The sequence below is a fragment of the Panthera pardus genome, unplaced genomic scaffold (genome assembly GCF_024362965.1).
Source record: "Panthera pardus isolate Hobbes unplaced genomic scaffold, ASM2436296v1 HiC_scaffold_13, whole genome shotgun sequence".
Lineage (NCBI taxonomy): Eukaryota > Metazoa > Chordata > Mammalia > Carnivora > Felidae > Panthera > Panthera pardus.
In genome coordinates, this window is record NW_026526688.1 from 125,894,288 (window position 1) to 125,915,719 (window position 21,432).

Sequence of the window (21,432 nt, forward strand, 5' to 3'; positions counted from 1 at the left end):
TTTTGTAAGCTATAGCAATTTAGGTCCCTACCATTCCAGTGAGTTTTGCCTGAAAACATGTTTTAAACTTTTGTACTAGTTGTACCCAAACGAGAAAAGTACACTCAGAACTGTACTGGCTAAAGCATCTTACTACTCTGATTTTCAGCACATTCGCACATTGTGTGATACATTCACACAATGGTATAAAAAGTGACTCCATTATGGGGGAAAACGTGGACAATAGAACCCAAGTGTACAAAAACATTTCTCCTGACTCCGGGGTTTATAAAGACCACAACTTCGGCCGCTTTCAGGCTGCCTGCCTCCCCACCCTGTTCTCCTGTGCACATTCCACATCGCTGGTTATCAACAACCCGAAGCTCCCTTCAGCTGCACAGTGAAAGACCAGCACATCATTACAAATAAACAATCCCTTCCTCCCTCCAACAAGTGACACATTATTCTGAGCACGTCTTCTCTCTGCTTTCATTGCTCTGCCAAGGTCCCCCGTGAGTGGGAAGGGGTAAAAAGAGAGAAAAAATATCCCACAACTTGTCTAAAGCATGTAGAGGATGATTTGTGTTCTTACTTACGGGATATGACTGTCACTGTTGATCTGCTTTCAGGCCTAGATTACATGTGATAAGGGCTGACCTTCTTTAAGTATTCACACATTATGCACTCATGGAGAGCAGGCAGGACACAAAAGTCCTTCAGATGTTCTGGACATCAATCAAGTGCACAGCATGGAGCCTGCCAAACTTTTCTTCCATTTACTCAGGGAGAGGAAGGGGATTGCAAGACAGACTTAATAAAGTTTAAAGCTATGCCACAGTATATTTGGGGAGACCATTGTTATTAAAAGGGTGCTGTTCGAAAAAAAAATTCTCTAGAGTTACCACTAGCAACAAAAAAATTCACACACAAGTATAAAGAGACAACTAGATCTCCCTCCGGCTTTAAAATTTCAAAACTTTTGTTATAATCCAGGTTTCGATGGCTTTAGCAAGCTGCTATTTTTTTTCCTGAAATAATTGTTCATTAAGGATATATTTCAAAAATTAAAAATATAACTTTTTATGACAATCATATATAAAAGGTACCTTTTTGAGGCATTTATAAAGGTAGTAGAGGAAACACATTGCTACAAAATACTCTGAACATATCTTAATATAATTTAAGCACTAATCAACAACACAAACCATTTTTCACCTAATACAAATATGATTATTAACAGGCTAGAGCCCCAATATTACATGATAGACATGACAATATCTTCTGATACAAGCTTTCAGTTGATGGTCTTTTATTCTTGCCACTCCCAACAGCTCATTAAGGGGATTTGAGATGGCTTTTGAAAAAGAACAACTAAGTCCCCAACTGGATTCTCCTAAAACACTGTTACACTGTGTACTTGAAGGGTATAATTTGACCATCAGTACAACCAAACCCATCAAAGCAAAATGCTTTGTGGAATTTTAGAATAGAATGATATCTTAAATCTATGACAATATCATTTACTTAGTGATTGCAGAGTTCTTTTTAAAAGCTCATGTCAGACCATGAATATAACGAGGATATGCGCAGCCTGCATACAAAATAAGAAGACTAGACACAAAAAGCAATTAACATTTTTTCATATGAAATTTATTGTCAAATTGGATTCCATACAACACCCAGTGCTCATCCCAACAGGTGCCCTCCTTAATGCCCATCACCCACTTTCCCCTCCCTCCCACCCCCCATCAACCCTCAGTTTGTTCTCAGTTTTTAAGAGTCTCTTATGGTTTGCCTCCCTCCCTTTTTTTCCCTTCCCCTCCCCCATGGTCTTCTGTTAAGTTTCTCAGGATCCACATAAGAGTGAAAACATATGGTATCTGTCTTTCTCTGTATGATTTATTTCACTTAGCATGACACTCTCCAGTTCCATCCACGTTGCTACAAAAGGCCATATTTCATTCCTTCTCATTGCCAAGTAGTATTCCATTGTGTATATAAACCACAATTTCAAAAAACAATTAACATTAAAGAATAAGAAGAGAACTAAAGGCAACTTGCATGATTAAAGCACCAATGAAAACTAACGCAGTGAATTTGCTAACTTCTACAGTTAAAATAAAAACAAAATGAAACAAACTTCCAGACCACCCCAGGACTCCAAAACCCCATATATGCATAACTCTGTCCAGTTTATTATCTGGTTTCAGTATTATTCAACTAAAGGCTAATAAGGTCAAAATTGTACCCTGGTATTAAGGAATCAGGTGATACATAGAATATGAGGTTATTCTTTACATGAATCACTACAGAGTAATTCATCACCTGATCAAATATGATTATCTCAGACAAGGAACTAAAACTGAACAGGAGGAAAATGTCTTGGCAGGAGCTGGCATTCAAGAAACTCAGGGAAGACAAATATAGTTATTTCTGGAGGGAATATGGAATGATGATAATAATACATACCACTTGGTGAGCTTTTACAGTTTGTTAGACACTACACTATGTACCTAACATACATTAACTCATTTAATCCTCACTACCTTCCTGTGTGGTAGGCGATATTGTTCCCATTTACAGATAAATATATACTGCATGTGCCTGAGCCAAAAAGGTCTGAAACTCGCTAAGTCTTGATAGGATCAGACACCAGTACTTCACTAGCTAGCACCCATATGTTTTTGCTCTGAAAGAAATGACTAGGGCAGAAATAGTCCATTCAGTAGATGGAAGCCTCAGAGGCTCGGGGGGGCCGGCGGTGGCTGATGAGATTCACTCAGGGAACATAACTGCCAGAAATTCTGAGCACTGGAGCAAAAGAAGGATCAGATACCCTGAATCCCAAACCCGTGAGTTCAGAGGAAGGAACACCAGACAGTCTGGAAGCCACAGCAACATATTTAGTGGTCAGCAGTTTCAGATCCAATGAGATGGACCTCTCCTTTAGAACATGTATATTCTTTATTGATAAGAATAATTATAATCATAAGTAAAACAGATGTATTATCATCAATTTAAAGCACTGTCTTGTAGGCATTCTTTTTAACTCTTGCAGCAGCCCTTCAACGCATGTATTATCAACCGTATTTTACAAGTGATGTTACGAAGATGACTTGAGGTGCCTTGGGACTAAGGAAGGACGTTTTATTTCCCTTGAGCTCCCTGTGCCTCAGGAGATAAGAGTGAGGCAACTCTGCAGCCTCAGAAAGAAAAAGTCGATGTGTGAAGTCACCAGAACCACATGATGTGGTCCTCTCCTTGTCAGATGAGTCTGAGTCTGTTTCCACAAAAGAGGCTATTTTCTTCACACCATGAGAAGGCAGTTCCAGAAGATCTACTCTGCCCCATTTATAAGCAACTATGTGAGAAAGGAGTTTTGTTGTCTGTTTAAATAACTACAGATACACCCTAGTAATGTAATTATTAAGACTGTGACCGTGAACTCCTCAGAATTAGAGTCACACACTATGAAAATCATGAACCACGGAAGCTACCAACCTGACTTACCCAAGGGTCTATCCCAAAGGTGTTTGAAGGACATTTTCTTCTTTATCAAACTAGAGCTAAAGCATTCCTGAGCGGAAAATCAAAATCTCAAATAACTATTTGAAATTCATACTAGCCACTATAAAAAATCAATTTCTTAAAAAGGATTACTATTACTCTTATTTCATCCTAAAGTCAACTATACCCTAAATTAATCCAAATCCAACTTGAAGTGATATTAAATAAGTAAATGGAAAATAAATTTTAAATAGAAATGATAACATCAATTTTTTTTGTGTATGTTTCCTCGTAACTCCCTCTGAATATACTTTAGAAATGAGGAAGGTACACATTAGTATACACCTAAAAGAAATATAAAAAGAGTTAAAGTATAGCTCTTATTTAAACACTTGAATAGTCTATGCTTAAGTGAATACATCATATGAAGATAGCTCTTAGAAAATCTATTTTCCACTCTTTGGAAAATACTTAACTATGTATAGGAGGAATCAAATGAGAAAAAGTTTCTTAAAGTAAAAGAGAAGACATTCATAACAGAAAAACAGTTTGCTTTTACTTAGCATATACTAGCTTTTCCATAGAAAACCTCAACAATAGTGTTGCCAGTATAGGATTTACATACTGAGTAGACTTTGCTCTTGATTTTTAAAAAGTTGATGATAGGAAAACTACAAAGATTACAGAAAGCCAATTTCTTACTTAATGTGACATCTAAAATCTATGTGCATGTGAAAGTATTTTTAATAAAAGAAAAAATAATGCCATGATATTCAGTTTAGATTCATGACATGTTAAACCTTTCCTCTCTTCTACCAGCCAGAAGTCAACTGTGTATATTGAAATATTTTCCTAATGACAGATGGTTGATACCAAAAGGATGCCTGAAACATACTGTGTTTGTGTGTGTGCGTGTGTGTGCGTGTGTGTGTGTGTGTGTGTGTGTGTTTCCCTTCTCTTCCTTCACCTGTCCCCAGATATAAAGCACAGCTGCTTAGTGTTTTAATTTTTTTTATGAGAAGCAGCAGTTTTTGATAATCTCAGGAAGCCCTTTATAACAGACTTCATACATGGAGAATTTTCATAAGACAAAGGGTTGGTGTGAATGTTCACACAACTAGTCTGTAAAAATAAATAAATACAATGAAACTCCACGTATAGACACTGTTTTATCAGCAAATGTCACAGTACAGTGAAATTAGACTGTACTCTTACTGAAACCCTTTCCTTCTGTGTGCTCTATCTAGAGTATTACAGCAAAATCAGAGGATACTAAATGTGCATGGCATGACAGAAGATGCTTAAATTATGGAAGTAAAGAGGATGAGCTTTAGTGATCATAGAAGATAAAACCAATGACATATTTAGACACAGAAACAATTCTCTACTAGTCCAATGGAAATATATGAAATTGTAACACTCTTCCTGTGTAACATAAAAAGCCTTAGTTACAGAGGCATTCTTTCATCTGATCATCTCATTCTACATGTCTTATTATAGTCACCCCTTATTATAGTGGTTAGGTCTGCAACTACCAAATATCCTGAAAAGTGAAAAATTTGAGCAAATTGTGAGTTACCTTAAGGATTATGCCAAATGAAACATTCAAATTCAACCTTAACCAAAATTACAAAACTTATGCTTATCCAGATGACTTAAAGCTCATTAAGAGGACCAATCAGCAGGGCACCTGGGTGGCTCAGTTGGTTGAGCAGCCGACTTCGGCTCAGGTCACGATCTCACTGTTCCTGGGTTCGAGCCCCATGTCAGGCTCTGTGCTGACAGCTCAGAGCCTGGAGCCTGTTTCAGATTCTATATCTCCCTCTCTGTCTCTGCCCCTCCCCCATTCATGCTCACTCACACTCTCTCTCTCAAATAAATGTTTTTTAATTTTAATAAAAAAAATAGGACCAATCGGATTCAAAGAGTCACCATCATTTTTACCCTGAGGTCTCCCAAAAGTTTATAGTGGAAGCACTTCAAAGTCCTCAATACATCTCATGAGCACCTCTACCAAAGATGTGTAGGAAAAAGGAAGAGAGAGGAAGTTCAAAAGAAGTAGGTACTCTTTTAGAAACACTTGTTTAAAAAAAAGATTTTCAATTTTTTGTTAAAATGGTATATATATATATATATATATATATATATATATATAATCAGAAATTGACAACACCAAATGTTTACATCACTCTAGGAATTTAGGCAAAAAAAAAGTTATAAAATTATTCATGATACTTTACCTTCTGCCCCTTGAATAAAAAAAAATCCTGCTTCACTTTACACTGGTTATAGAACATTATCCCTTTTTGTGGGTTTCTACGTTATCTCTTTCTGAAGTTGATACAAATAGAAATAGCTTGTGCGAAGTAAGCTTGAAGTTTTTCTGAACTGTGTAAGAACCTGTAGATTACCTCTTTTTAGTAATCTATAGAAAATATCAAAGAGCTATCAATCCTAGAGTAGGTGCTTATGATGTCCTTACAAAGTCCTTACAGTAGTGTATAATTCTTAGTGTTCCTTTAAGAACTGGCTTCTAATTATCTCATTGGGCTGTTTTCCTACTATTCTCCCGTGTCCTCATCCTGTTCCTCAACATGCCTCACGTGTTCCAGGTCAGAGCTTTGTATCTCCTATTCGTCTGCCTAAAATATTCTTCCCTTAGATATCCTCCTTCAACTCCTTTTAGACCTGTCTCAAGTCTCAGCTCAGCAAAGCCTACCCTGCTGCTCTATTTACCACCACAACCACCCTACCTGACGCGACTGGACATCCACTTCCCACCATTCTAATGAGATGTTTCTTGTGAAGTTTAATAAATCCAGTCAATTTTTCTTACTCTGCTTTTTTTCACCCCACAGCACTTATCACCTTCTAACTACTTATAATTAACTTATTTACTATGTTCATTAACAACCTGGTGCCCCTCCTCCCTGCAGAACATAAAGATCCCAAGGGCACTGATCTTTGTCCATTTTGCTGACTTCCATACTCAAAGCATTTAAAACAGTTACTATGTAGTAGGTGTTCAATAAATCTTTTTTTGAAAGTAGTTCCTTTCACAAGTCCTACCTTTCTCTTCCGAAAGCAACTGACCCTTGATGTCACCAATTATTGTCATCCCAGTTACATCTTCCTTGTAAATCTCTAGCTGCCCTCTGGATTCTACCCCCAGCATTCTAATAAAATTCTTCTTTCAAAGATCAACAAATTCAAAGAAATGTTCTTAGCCTTCATTCATTCCATCCTAAGCAACACTGAGCACTGCAGCCACTCCCTTCTTAAGGGCCTCATTCAGTTAGAAGTAAACTGAATAAATACAATTTACTAGGAACTCACTGTAAGCTTTTCTTTTGGTTTTCATGATGAGGGCCTATACATCCAAGTTTCTTCCTTTTGTGTTCCCACAAATATAGGTGATGATTCTTCCCCAAAGATCTCTTCTTCAAACATGTTCCCTTGTAATGTCAGGGCTTCAGCTAATACCACTTTGACTACCAAGCTAAATCTTTTTCTGAACCTCCACCCCATATTTCCAACTGCCACTGCCTGTTTAACTATTACTAGGTCTCCTACAGCAGTGCAAATCTTGCCTCTCTCAACTCTGCAGATATTACAATACTTTGCAGCCAACTAGCCTTAACCCCTTCTCACTTCCTGTATATTGGCACTTCCCATTTGTTTGAGGCAGAATTCTCCAAAACAGAAGTTTAAAAACTCAGATTTTCACTTTCTTTGCCCATCCTGTAGCAAGGACACGGGTATGTGATTGAAGCCCTCTCAATAGCTATACCTGTCCCAAACTTTACATGGAGCCAAGGACCTCAGGGCATTCACTGTGACCAGTGATGGGAGCAGGGGCAGCCACACGGCCAGTACTAGTGGCAACATCCAGATCCAGCACTGATGGGAACAGCCTAAGTCAGCAACTACCCTAAGGTGTGGTGGCAATGGTGTCCTTATTACAGGATAAATCCTAAGATGAAATTTTAATTCTTGTTCTAGGCTGTGTCTCTTCAAGACCTGGTTCCCATATCTTCCTGGAGCGATATTTGCTATGAACTAGCAAAGAGCCCCTTAATAACTGTGTTTTCTATGTAAATGAATCACAATTGGTTTCTGTTGCTTTCAAATGAGAAATCTGGATGACTATACCCAGCAAGACCCAACTGGCCCTCTCAGAAGAAATAACTGTTTTCTCCTCTAAATGTCCACAGCATCTTATCAGTATTACTTCTATGACATTTATTCTTTCCCCTGTATTTGAATCATTTATGCATGCTATCATCCCCACTACATGTTACATTTCCTTGAGGTAAGGTGCCTGTCATTTATCTTTGTCCATGCTTTTAACACCTGCTTTCTTGTCCGTTTCAGCTATCCTTCAAAAACAAACAAAAATATTGCAGGCATGTTCTTTCTGGCTGAGGGATGTGCATGAGATTCCTCTTTCTTTGCTCTTAATCTGACAGCGTCCCACCATTCTATTCCTCCATGACTTTTAGAAGGTCTCTAGTGTCTTCCCAAGATTCTTTTAGGTCATTCCCTCATCTCTATGTGGAAAGGTCCCCCTTTCTCTTTGCTTCAGCAGCACGTATAGATCATCACCAAGGTTGACAAGACCATTCGATGGGGAAAGGACGGTATTTCAACAAATCGTGTTAAGAAAACCGGGTATCCACATTTTTTAAAAAATGACCCTTACTTTACAACATATACAACAATGAACTCAAAATGGATAAAAAAACTAAATGTAAGAACTAAAACCATAAAACTCTTACAAACAAACAAACACACATAGAAAAGAAGCTTTATGTTATTGCATTTAGTAGTGATTTATTGGATATGACACCAAAAGTACAGGCAATAAATCAAGGAGATAAATTGGGTCACATCAAAATTTAAAACTTGTATGCAAAGGATTCAATCAACAACATGAAAAGGCAATCTCTGAAATGAGAGAAAATTTGCAAATCATATACCTAATAAGGGATTATCCAGAATATATAAAGAATAGCTTTAACTAGACAACTACAAAAACAAACAACCCAGTTAAGAAATAGACAAAGGACATGAACAGACCTTTCTTCAAAGAACATATACAAAAGGCCAATGAGACATGAAAAGACACTCAAAATCAATTATCCGCTAGGGAAATACAAATAAAAATCACAACAAGATATCATCTCACACCCAATTGGATGACTACTACCAAAACAACAACATCATCAAGTATTGGCAAGGTTGTGGAGAAATTGAAACTTTGTGCACCGTTGGTGGGAAGGTAAAAGGATACAGCTGCTATGGAAAACAGTAGGAAGTCTACTCAAAAGATTAAAAATAGAATTACCATGTAATCTAGCAATTCTACTTCTGGGTGTATGTCCAAATGAATTGAAAGCACAGTGTTTTTTTTGTTTGTTTGGTTTTTTTTATGTTTATTCATATCTGAGAGAGAGAGAGAGAGCACAAGCCAGAGGTGGGGATGGGGGAGGGCTAACAGAGAGGGAAACACAGAATACGAATGAAAGCACAGTTTTGAAAAAATATTTATACTCTCATGTGCACAGCAACATTATTCACAATAGCCAACAGCTGGGAGCAACTCAAATGTTCTTCAAAAGATGAAAGCATAAACAAAATGTGGTATATACATACAATGAAATATTAGTCAGCCTTGAATAGGAAGGAAATTCTGATACATACTATAAAATGGATGAATCTTAAAGACATTATGCTAAATCGAATTCAACAGCATATAAAAAGAATTATCCACCATGATCAAGTGGGATTCATTCCTGGGATGCAGGGCTGGTTCAACATTCGCAAATCGATCAACGTGATACATCACATTAACAAAAAAAAAGAGAAGAACCATATGATCCTGTCAATCGATGCAGAAAAGGCCTTTGACAAAATCCAGCACCCGTTCTTAATAAAAACCCTTGGGAAAGTCGGGATAGAAGGAACATACTTAAAGATCATAAAAGCCATTTATGAAAAGCCCACAGCTAACATCATCCTCAACGGGGAAAAACTGAGAGCTTTTTCCCTGAGATCAGGAACACGACAGGGATGCCCACTGTCACCGCTGCTGTTTAATATAGTGCTGGAAGTTCTAGCATCAGCAATCAGACAACAAAAGGAAATCAAAGGCATCAAAATTGGCAAAGATGAAGTCAAGCTTTCGCTTTTTGCAGATGACATGATATTATACAGGGAAAATCCGATAGACTCCACCAAAAGTCTGCTAGAACTGATACATGAATTCAGCAAAGTTGCAGGATACAAAATCAATGTGCAGAAATCAGTTGCATTCTTATACACTAACAATGAAGCAACAGAAAGACAAATGAAGAAACTGATCCCATTCACAATTGCACCAAGAAGCATAAAATACCTAGGAATAAATCTAACCAAAGATGTAAAAGATCTGTATGCTGAAAACTATAGAAAGCTTATGCAGGTAATTGAAGAAGATATAAAGAAATGGAAAGACATTCCCTGCTCATGGATTGGAAGAATAAATATTGTCAAAATGTCAATACTACCCAAAGCTATCTACACATTCAATGCAATCCCAATCAAAATTGCACCAGCATTCTTCTCGAAACTAGAACAAGCAATCCTAAAATTCATATGGAACCACAAAAGGCCCCGAATAGCCAAAGTAATTTTGAAGAAGAAGACCAAAGCAGGAGGCATCACAATCCCAGACTTTAGCCTCTACTACAAAGCTGTCATCATCAAGACAGCATGGTATTGGCATAAAAACAGACACATAGACCAATGGAATAGAATAGAAACCCCAGAACTAGACCCACAAACGTATGGCCAACTCATCTTTGACAAAGCAGGAAAGAACATCTAATGGAAAAAAGACAGTCTCTTTAACAAATGGTGCTGGGAGAACTGGACAGCAACATGCAGAAGGTTGAAACTAGACCACTTTCTCACACCATTCACAAAAATAAACTCAAAATGGATAAAGGACCTGAATGTGAGACAGGAAACCATCAAAACCTTAGAGGAGAAAGCAGGAAAAGACCTCTCTGACCTCAGCCGTAGCAATCTCTTACTCGGCACATCCCCAAAGGCAAGGGAATTAAAAGCAAAAGTGAATTACTGGGACCTTATGAAGATAAAAAGCTTCTGCACAGCAAAGGAAACAACCAACAAAACTAAAAGGCAACCAACGGAATGGGAAAAGATATTTGCAAATGACACATCGGACAAAGGGCTAGTATCCAAAATCTATAAAGAGCTCATCAAACTCCACACCCGAAAAACAAATAACCCAGTGAAGAAATGGGCAGAAAACATGAATAGACACTTCTCTAAAGAAGACATCCGGATGGCCAACAGGCACATGAAAAGATGTTCAACGTCGCTCCTTATCAGGGAAATACAAATCAAAACCACACTCAGATACCACCTCACGCCAGTCAGAGTGGCCAAAATGAAGAAATCAGGAGACTATAGATGCTGGAGAGGATGTGGAGAAACAGGAACCCTCTTGCACTGTTGGTGGGAATGCAAATTGGTGCAGCCGCTCTGGAAAGCAGTGTGGAGGTTCCTCAGAAAATTAAAAATAGACCTACCCTATGACCCAGCAATAGCACTGCTAGGCATTTATCCAAGGGATACAGGAGTACTGATGCATAGGGGCACCTGTACCCCAATGTTTATAGCGGCACTCTCAACAATAGCCAAATTATGGAAAGAGCCTAAATGTCCATCAACTGATGAATGGATAAAGAAATTGTGGTTTATATACACAATGGAATACTACGTGGCAATGAGAAAAAATGAAATATGGCCTTTTGTAGCAACATGGATGGAACTGGAGAGTGTGATGCTAAGTGAAATAAGCCATACAGAGAAAGACAGATACCATATGGTTTCACTCTTATGTGGATCCTGAGAAACATAACAGAAACCCATGGGGGAGGGAAGGAAAAAAAAAAAAAAAGAGGTTAGAGTGGGAGAGAGCCAAAGCATTAGAGACTGTTAAAAACTGAGAACAAACTGAGGGTTGATGGGGGGTGGGAGGGAGGGCAGGGTGGGTGATGGGTATTGAGGAGGGCACCTTTTGGGATGAGCACTGGGTGTTGTATGGAAACCAATTTGACAGTAAATTTCATATATTAAAAAAAAATAAAAATAAAAATAAAAATAAAAAATAAAAAAAAAAAATAAAGACATTATGCTAAATGAATTAAGTCAGTAACAAAAAAATAAGTATTGTTGTGATATTCTTATGTTGAAGCCATAACCCCCAATGTGATGACATTTGGAAGTGGGGCCTTTGGAAGATAATTAGGTTTAGGTGAAGTCATGAGGCCATAAAGTGCGGTCTCCAAAATGGGATTAGTGGCCTCACAAGAAGAGAAAAAGAGGAGAAGAGTGAGCTCTCTTATGTTCTCTTTTTCATCTGCCATGTAAGGATAATAAGAAGGCAGCTGTCTACCAGTTAGGAAGAGAGCCCTTACCAGAAACTAAATCTTCCTGCACCCAGATCTTGGACTTCCTGGTCTCCTGAACTCTGTAAAATAAATGGCCATTATTGAAGCCATTCAGTCTACTGTATTATTATAGCTGCCTCAGCACACTATGAGTTTCAGCTTTGCAAAGACAAAGAGGTCTAGAGATTGACTGGCCAACAATGTGAATGTACTTAAAACTACTGAACTGTAACACTTAAAAATGATTAAAACAATTAAGTTTTGTGTTGTGTATAGTTTCTCACAATTAAAGTTTCTTGTAAGAATTGTGTTTTCCTTAAAAAACAATAAGACCTTTGTGCAAACCAGGCTTCAAGGATACCATATCCCAGCATGGACAAATCAGAGTTGGTTTCTTATTCCTGCCCCATTCCCATCCACTCCCATGCTCTCAGTGTGATTAGCTGCTTAAAATCCTGCAAGTGCCCCATAACATCCTCTGTGTATGATCCAAGCACCTGGGAACAGAAGCATCTTCCCCACTGAATTTTCGAATTCCATCTCTTGCCACCATTCTCCATGCATTCCATGTTCCAGACATAACTCTCCACTTCCAACTACAACCCTCTTATACGCCATCTTTTGTCTCAGCTCTCTTCAGTTCAATAAAACCTCATTGAACAAGACCCATGTGCTGAGTACTATGAGACAAGATACATTAAGAAAATGCTTCTATTATCAAAAAAGTCTAGGGGAAGGACACTCATAAAGAGAGTGTTATATACTTTAGCACTGACACATAGTTAAATGTTGATTAATGTATATATGGATGAATGTTGATAAATATATATATGTATACTTTATATGCATACTTCTTGAATTCTGCTTCTTAAATTTCTTTCATATTTTCAAAAGTTTTCAAATCAATGCACCATGCTTGGATATTTTTAACTTCGTATTAGTAAGTTCAATTTTTCTTAATATTTGGTCTATAAATGGATTTCCTAAAGTAGAAATAATGGATATCTAGTATCTTTTTACATAAAAACACAATTTTGGAAGCACAGATTTACTACCAAGCAGTATGTCTTCAAATTTTTTTTAAAGGTTAGGATTATGATGAGTTTCCTTGAGAGTACAGATAACATTTTTACAGCAAAGGGGAAAAACTGCAGGTACATTTCTTAATAGCCCATTTACCATTTTAAAACTTAGGTAATTTTGCTTCTTTTATGGTTTCATAATTAAAGTTTCTCCTGCCATTTAGAGTAAACACAATTCCAGCCATGGGAGACAAGAATGACCAGTTCAAGTTCAAGGGTTCACTGCACATGAATATCCATAAATGCCCTTGACAGTCTTGGTGGTATAATGAACCTTGCAATTACTCAGCAGGCCATCACCACAATACATGAACATAATGCCTCCAACGTCAAACGACAAAACATTATACAAATAATACCAACCAACTGTTATAGTTCACATAGGGCTTTTGGAAACTAATTAAATTGCAACAGTTCCTCTTAAATCTTTTTCAGTTTGCAGGGAGTTTTGGTTTACTGAGCTATGTTTATGGCAAATAATTAATAGAAAAAGGTGTTGGCATTATATACAATTGGGAGATGCCAATTAGCAAAACCCTCCTTCAAAATGACACCAGTTAATTCCAGCATGAGCCCTCAGAGGGAAATAGCCTTTCTCTTAAACAAATGCTAGTGCCTCATTGTCTTTGGGAATGTCTCCAATCATCCTATATATAACCTCCTGGGGTAAATGCTTCTGGCCCTGCTTTCCTATTGCCTCTGCAGTGAAGAAATGATCTTCATTAAGTTAGTTCATTTGAATAATAGTGTGCTTTCCTTTCCTCTGGTGGCTCTCCAACTGTGGAAAGTTTGTCTCTGCAAGACAATCTCTCTGACACAGTAAAAAGTACCATGAAGTAAAAAGTAATACACAGATAAAAGATCATTAATTATTAGCACCCCTAATAAAAAGCATAGAACATACTAGACAATATATGTGTATGTGCACATAAAGCAGGCATCTCATTACCAATTTAATTATATGAGCAGTCTGGGAATGAAAGTACAAGACAAAGTGAAAATATGTACATTCTATTTATGGTAATTATTTTAACTCAGGTTTTCCCAATATATAAGCTGATGACAGCTGATGTTAAAGTACACTGGAATATAGATAAGTAAGTTCATGATGTTTAACTTGGTAAATAGCTACCCTGTGCTAGTTTCATCACAAAGGGTTTATTGTTATTCCAGACATCTTCAGAATAGGCTTGACATGATGGTTCAGCATTTATCATTCAGTTCAAAGGAAATATGAATACTAAAGCAAGCTGGGTTTCCCCCTCAGAATCACATACCGAGGAAAAAGCAGGTAAGATTTGGTCATGAGAAATGGAGAAATTTTGTTTTTTTTTTTTTTCCCTCCTCTGTTTTTAATCCGATAACTTCAGGTAACTAAATTAGCATTTAGGACTCCAATAAATTAACCCACGAATCAAATGGTATTTCTACTTCTAACTTTACTTTTGATTTTTTAACAAAGCAAAACATAAAAAAATAAGTTAACCGGAAAACAGATTTTTCTGGTCTTAGAAACAAGTATTTCTTTTTATGTTTTACAAACAAATCAAGCTGATCTTCTGACCTTAAAAAAGTCCTGCTCTTTTTTTAATTGGCCACAGAAAAAGAAGCAAGAACCTGAACTACTGGAAAACTTTAAGTATTAAGAAAAATCTGACATCCATATTTAAAAAGCACAGACTTTTTTATATCTATAACTACAGTACACTGTACTAGATTTTAGACAAACGAGATTCAGAATAATCATGATAATTACCATTTTTCTTTAAAATAATACAGACATTCTGGGGAAAACTCCTAATGCTATCTAACAGTTATATGAACATTAAAGGGAAATTTTTTCAGGAAAACAAAAAATCCTCGTAACGATACTGAGAACATCAGATATAAAATACCTGGAGTAAGAGATGGTGAGAAATCATGCTTAAAGTGGACAGAGTCAGTATGGACAGAAAGTTCCTTTGTAACTTGATAAAGGTCCAGTTTCACAACTGTGTTCTGAAGTCCATACTTTTCTGTAATATTAGGATTGTTCCTAATATTATAATTTGGGTCTGAATTTCTGATTAAAATTACAGAATCAAATAGGTCATCTATATGACGAAAATGTTACACAAGATTCATATATTTACCTCCATATAATACATAAAGTTATGTTCTATAAAATGAGCTAAGATATACCATACATAATGACTATACAAGGCACATAAAAATGCAATCATAAATCTGTGCTGGTTATAATAAAACCTAAACAAATATTTAACAATTGTGTCTGCTATCTTAAAACAGGTTATTAAGACTGCTTCAAATTCACAGCACAAATTTGAGCAGTTTCCTTTCTCTTGATAAACCATGGTAAACCAAGATACTAAAAGACCATTCCAGTGAGCTGAGATTTTGAGTATAGTTCTACAACAGATATTTAAAAAGTGATTCCTAATGAAGATGGCATTTCTGAACATCACTTTGAAATTTAAAAATCCACTCCGAAATTCATCCCACTTCCTCTCCTCTGATTAAGTGGATTTGAACCCACTGAAGAAGCAACTTCTGGAAACAATTAATATGCATAATGCAGAGCGTATCAGGATACCTCACACTTGCACAAAAATGAATGAATGAATCAATGAAAGAAAGCAACCAAGCCAGTCAGTAAGGCAAGCCATTAACCATTTTTAATCCTTACAAGAAATATTTTCTGTTCCCAAATCATTAAGCCTTTCTTAATTCCTCTCTCTCTCTCAGGTCTCATATCCATTTCATTATATCATGACCTGGAAGTACCATATCCAAAATATATCCCAAATAGAACCACTCTCACCACTACCACTGCAAAAACTCTAGACCCAGTTGCCATCACGTATCTTGCAGAAAGCTGTGTAACAGTTTCCTCTTTAACTCATTGATTCCACTATGTCCTGCCACAAACTGAGCTCTCCAATCAGCAACCAAAGTGACATCTACGGAGGTGTAAATCACATATTACTTCTCTGCTTAAAACTTCCAGTTATAAACAAAACCATACTCATTACTCTGGCTTTCATAATTTGGCCTCTGCCTCTTCTTTGACCTCACTTCCTTATCTTTTCCCCCTTTTTCCAAAATGTGCCCTGAATGCTGGTTTTCTGTCTATCCCTCAAACACACCACTAATTTCCTTTCACAGTCCTTATACCTGTTCCTCTATCTTATTCCCATTATTTAGATTTCAGTTCCATGACCATTCTAAGAAAAGTAACCACCAACTTTTCTAACTCATTTTTTCTTCAGATCATTTCTTTCTATCTAGTTGGATAATCTTTCTCTACATATTGATGTATTTGTTGTCTACCTCCTCTTGAATGTGGATACTTTGAAAGCAGATATTTTGTTATGCTCAGTTGCAATGTCCAAAGCATCTATAACTATGCCTAGAACACATAAGGCACAGTTGACATTTATGGAATGAACAAAGGAAGCTGGATTATCTGTGTTCATATTGTATTCACAGATACAATAAACCCTTGTGTTCTGGAATGCCTTGGACCACAGACTGAGTAATCAGGCAGGCAACCTTCATAGCAGCAGAAACAGTGGGTTACAGAGGAAGGAGGCCGAAGGGATACCCCTCTCCCATTACCATGAGGCTTCTTAAGCATTCCCTCACACTGACCTGAGAAAGAGATGGTTGGTAGAATCCTAGGAGTGGGAGAAACCTCAAAAGGCTGAGACATTCACCCAGCAGATAAAATTTTCATCTGAAATGTATAAAATATTTTTAATTGTCAAGATCAATCATCTCTCATCATCAAAAAGAAAAAGAAAGTTTTCTAAAAACAAGATGGATAAGTTGGACCCTGAATAGCCAAAGCAATCTTGAAAAAGAAAACCAAAGCAGGAGGCATCACAATCCCAGACATCAAGCTATACTACAAAGCTGTAATCATCAAGACAGTATGGTATTGGCACAGGAACAGACACTCAGGTCAATGGAACAGAATAGAGAACCCACAAATGGATCCACAAACATATGGCCAACTAATCTTTGACAAAGCACAAAAGAATATCCAACGGAATAAAGACAGTCTCTTCAACAAGTGGTGCTGGGAAAACTGGACAGCGACATGCAGAAGAATGAACCTAGACCATTTCTTACACCATACACAAAAATAAACTCAAAATGGATGAAAGACCTCAGTGTAAGACAGGAAGCCATCAATATCCTTGAGAAGAAAGCAGGCAAAAACGTCTTTGATCTTGCCCGCAGCAACTTCTTACTCAACATGTCTCCGGAGGCAAGGGAAACAAAAGCAAAAATGAACTACTGGGACCTCATCAAAATAAAAAGCTGCTGCACAGTGAAGAAAACAATCAGCAAAACTAAAAGTCAACCGACAGAATGGGAGAAGATATTTGCAAATGACATATCAGATAAAGGATTAGTATCCTGAATCTATAAGAACTTATCAAAATCAACCCCCAAACAACAAATAATCCAGTGAGGAAATGGGCAAAAGACATGAATAGACAATTCTCCAAAGAAGACATCCAGATGGCTAACTGACACATGAAAAAATGCTCAACATCACTCATCATCAGGGAAATGCAAATCAAAACCACAATGAGATACCACCTCACACCTGTCAGAATGGCTAACATTAACAACTCAGGCAACAACAGATGTTGGCGAGGTTGTGGAGAAAGAGGATCTCTTTGCATTGTTGGTGGGAATGCAAGCTGGTGCAGCCACTCTGGAAAACAGTATGGAGGTTCTTCAAAAGAGTAAAAATAGAACCACCCTATGACCCAGCAGTTGCACTACTAGGCATTTACCCATGGGATACAGGTGTGCTGTTTCGAAGGGACACATGCACCCCCATGTAATAAACATAGCAGCACTATCCACAATAGCCAAAGTATGGAAAGAGCCCACATGTCCATCGATGGATGAATGGATAAAGAAGATGTGATACACACACACACACACACACACACACACACACACACACACTGGAGTATTACTTGGCAATCAAAAAGAATGAAATCTTGCCATTTACAACTACATGGATGGAACTGGAGGGTATTATGCTGAGTGAAATTAGTCAGAGAAAGACAAAAATCATATGACTTCACTCATATGAGGACTTTAAGAGACAAAATAGATGAACATAAGGGAAGGGAAACAAAAATAATATAAAAACAGGGAGGGGGACAAAACAGAAGACACTCATAAATACGGAGAACAAACTGAGGGTTGCTGGAGGGGTTGTGGGAGGGGGGATAGGCTAAATGGGTAAGGGGCATTAAGGAATCTACTCCTGAAATCATTGTTTCACTATACACTAATTTGGATGTAAATTTTAAAAAATAAAAAATAAAAATTTAAAAAAGATGGATACGTTGTTACATATTCCTAAATTACACAAAAAATATGCAGTATGCAAATACGGACTCTAAAATATTAGCTACTATAAGAATCATTATTATTCAAGTAGCTAAGAGTGTTGGCCCCGTGGGCTAAATTATAGACAGTTTCAGCAATTCTGAATTCAACAGTACTATTAATAAGTTGTGTCATTTTGCTGGATTTTAAAATAGAATTTTTAGTATGGTCTGAGGGAAAGTGCCTCAGATTAAGGGTCACAGATCTCCCCCAGATTAAGGGTCACAGATCTCCCCCCTCCTGCAATTAACCCTGCTTAGTATTGGTTCTTGCCATAAAATGGAAATCCCCTTATGCCACACAATATTGTCCCACTGAATAAATGACATATCACATGTGAAAGATACTGCACAAAATTAAAGTCCTTACATTAGAACCTCTTGTAAATATACTTCTCATTCATGTGTATAAACATGCATCTATTACAGTACATTTTGTGTGAGAGGTATGTTTCATTTACGGCATATGTTTCAAAGCCAGGGAACCCGAAAATGTATTACACAAATGCATATAAACACATTTTAAAAGAAGTAAGTGTTGAAGGTTGCCATCACTGCTTCTAGAACTGAAGTTAAGTTCAAGGGTCTCTGACATAAGAGCTGGAAAGAACATATAAATTTAAAACATTTTACCATACTAGAAGTTTTGCTGGCAGTCATATGCTGTATAGGAGAAGGCAGAGGTCTCTAAGGAGAGAGAAGAAAGAGTATGGAGGAAAGTTTTGGGTGTGTGTGTGTGTGTGTGTGTGTGTGTGTGTGTGTGTGTGTGTATTTAAACGGAAACATGGTAGGTTTCATTTATTTTGAGCCCTATGGGCTTTTCATTGGAAATGGGAAATACTCTCACATTAAGGAGAATGAAGTTAGTGGCAATTTTACTATAAAGATACACTGTGCTCATGGAAGGAAAGAAAGCATTTCAAGTTTTCCTCAATTATAACCTCAGAGTATGACCAGTTAACAGGGTAGTTTCCACTCACTCTCTCTCTCTCTATATGTGTGTGTGTGTGTGTGTGTGTATGTATGTGTGTGTATATATATATATATATATATATATATATATATACATTTAACCTGAGCTCCAAGACATTATTGGTGATCCAGAACCCAGTCCTTCCTGGAATAAATCAGGTTGTTTTCCTTCCCTCTATCATACTGAAAACAGACTTTGTATTACATCTTTCCAATTCATTTAAACTAACAGTGGTAGTCGTATGACATATACTATTTTAGTATCGGTTTCATAAAGTCACATTTAGAACTTAATTCTCAAAGTATTTTTATAAACTCAGATTTCAGAAATTGCATTGCTGCCTCAGAAATGGACTCTATAGGGGCACGTGCTTATAAACATCACAGAAATAAACATATTTTCCTGTCAGAGAATAGAACATTAAAACTCTGGACTGGGCATATCACGTGATTTTTTAAAGACTAAATAAAAGTTCATCTGGAACTTTAGTACAGTTTTCTTCAATTTCATATTTTGTTTCAAATATTAAACATCTGCCAAAATTCAGAGGAAAAAAAACCCCTGCTCAATGATTATATATGATTGCTACTATCATTCAGAAAAAAGAAAAAAAAAAGTACACTGTAACAGAATCTGAGAAATGTCAATTAAGGTAGTTTTTTAATCAATGTGGTTAGAAAACACATCTGTTTTGAAATACTTACCTACTACTAACAGTGCACAAAAAGACATTTTCTAACAGTCACTACTAAGACTTGCTTCCAAATGGGGAGTTTTCATATTTTTTTTCCAATAAAACAAAGTGGCCCTTTAACAACCATATGGCCCTGTGCTCTAAAAGAAGTTTCATTCAGCATCTATTTTTAGACATAGGTTTCCTTATAAAATATACTGCAGTCACCAAGCTGAATGAGCCCTCATGTTTCTGTGGACAAAGCCTCCTGCCATCCAACAAGTTCCCTACAGCACTGCGGGCCTCAGCGCTGGTCCCATTTCTCCTCTCCCAGGGAATAAGACATTAAAAAAAAAACTACTAAATTATGTGCCAAACAAGTTACTTTTCATTTCTTTAGACAGCTATTTTGGGGGAATATATAGGTTAACCGAAATCTTTCTCACTTCTCACATATTTAGTATATATTAATTTTCTGTTGAGCTCTTTAAATACAACATGCTTTGCCAATAATACCTAAGAACAGATCAGCTCAAAACGCAAACATGTCTATTTCAGCCAATGTTCAAACAGCACTAACAATGTTAATGTTAAATTTCTTAGGTACAGTGGTGAGTTCAGAAACATTTTTACACGCCATCATTTACATATGCTTTACATATATTACATAAAGTATTATATAACTTTAAATTTTTTACATTGTATATCTTCCCTATGATATAAGGAAGTCAACAAGAACTGATTTAGCAACTTTTGAACAGCAGAACACCAAAAAAGGACACTTGGTATATACTACTCAGCATATATTTAGTTGCATTCTTATCATTAAAGAAAAATAATAATGAGCCAATAAAATTTAAACTGTTTAATTTGGAATCAAGCTCTTGTTTTGATAATAAATAAATGCCTGGTTTAAATCTCTACTTATCACAGGTTGACAAAAATCACATAGGAATAAAAGAAGAGGAAAAACTTTTCAAATCAGATGAACTGAGGCCTGAATTTAGCTGCTAGGTTAAAATCTTTCTGAAAATTTCTAGGGGCGCCTGGGTGGCTCAGTCAGTTGAGCATGTGACTCTTGGTTTCGGCTCAGGTCTTGATCTCGGGGTTTGCAAGTTTGAGTCCTGCATCGGTCTCCACACTGACAGTGCAAAGCCCACCTGGGATTCTCTCTCTCTCTCTCTGCCTCTCCCCTCCTTGTGCTCTCTCTCTCTCTGTGAAGAAGAAGGAGGAGGAGGAGGAGGAGGGGAAGAAGGAAGAAGAAAAAGAAGAAGAAGAAGAGGAGGAGGAGGAGGAGGAGGAGGAGGAGGAGGAGGAGGAGGAAGAAAAAGAAGAA

At 37.0% G+C, this 21,432-nt stretch overlaps 1 protein-coding gene across 6 annotated transcripts in view; it reads right to left on the bottom strand.

The window, feature by feature from the left end:
- BMPR1B (bone morphogenetic protein receptor type 1B) overlaps positions 1 to 21,432 on the bottom strand; it is a 422,185-nt gene that overhangs the window by 110,071 nt on the left and 290,682 nt on the right. The gene's annotated exons all lie outside the window — the stretch shown is intronic.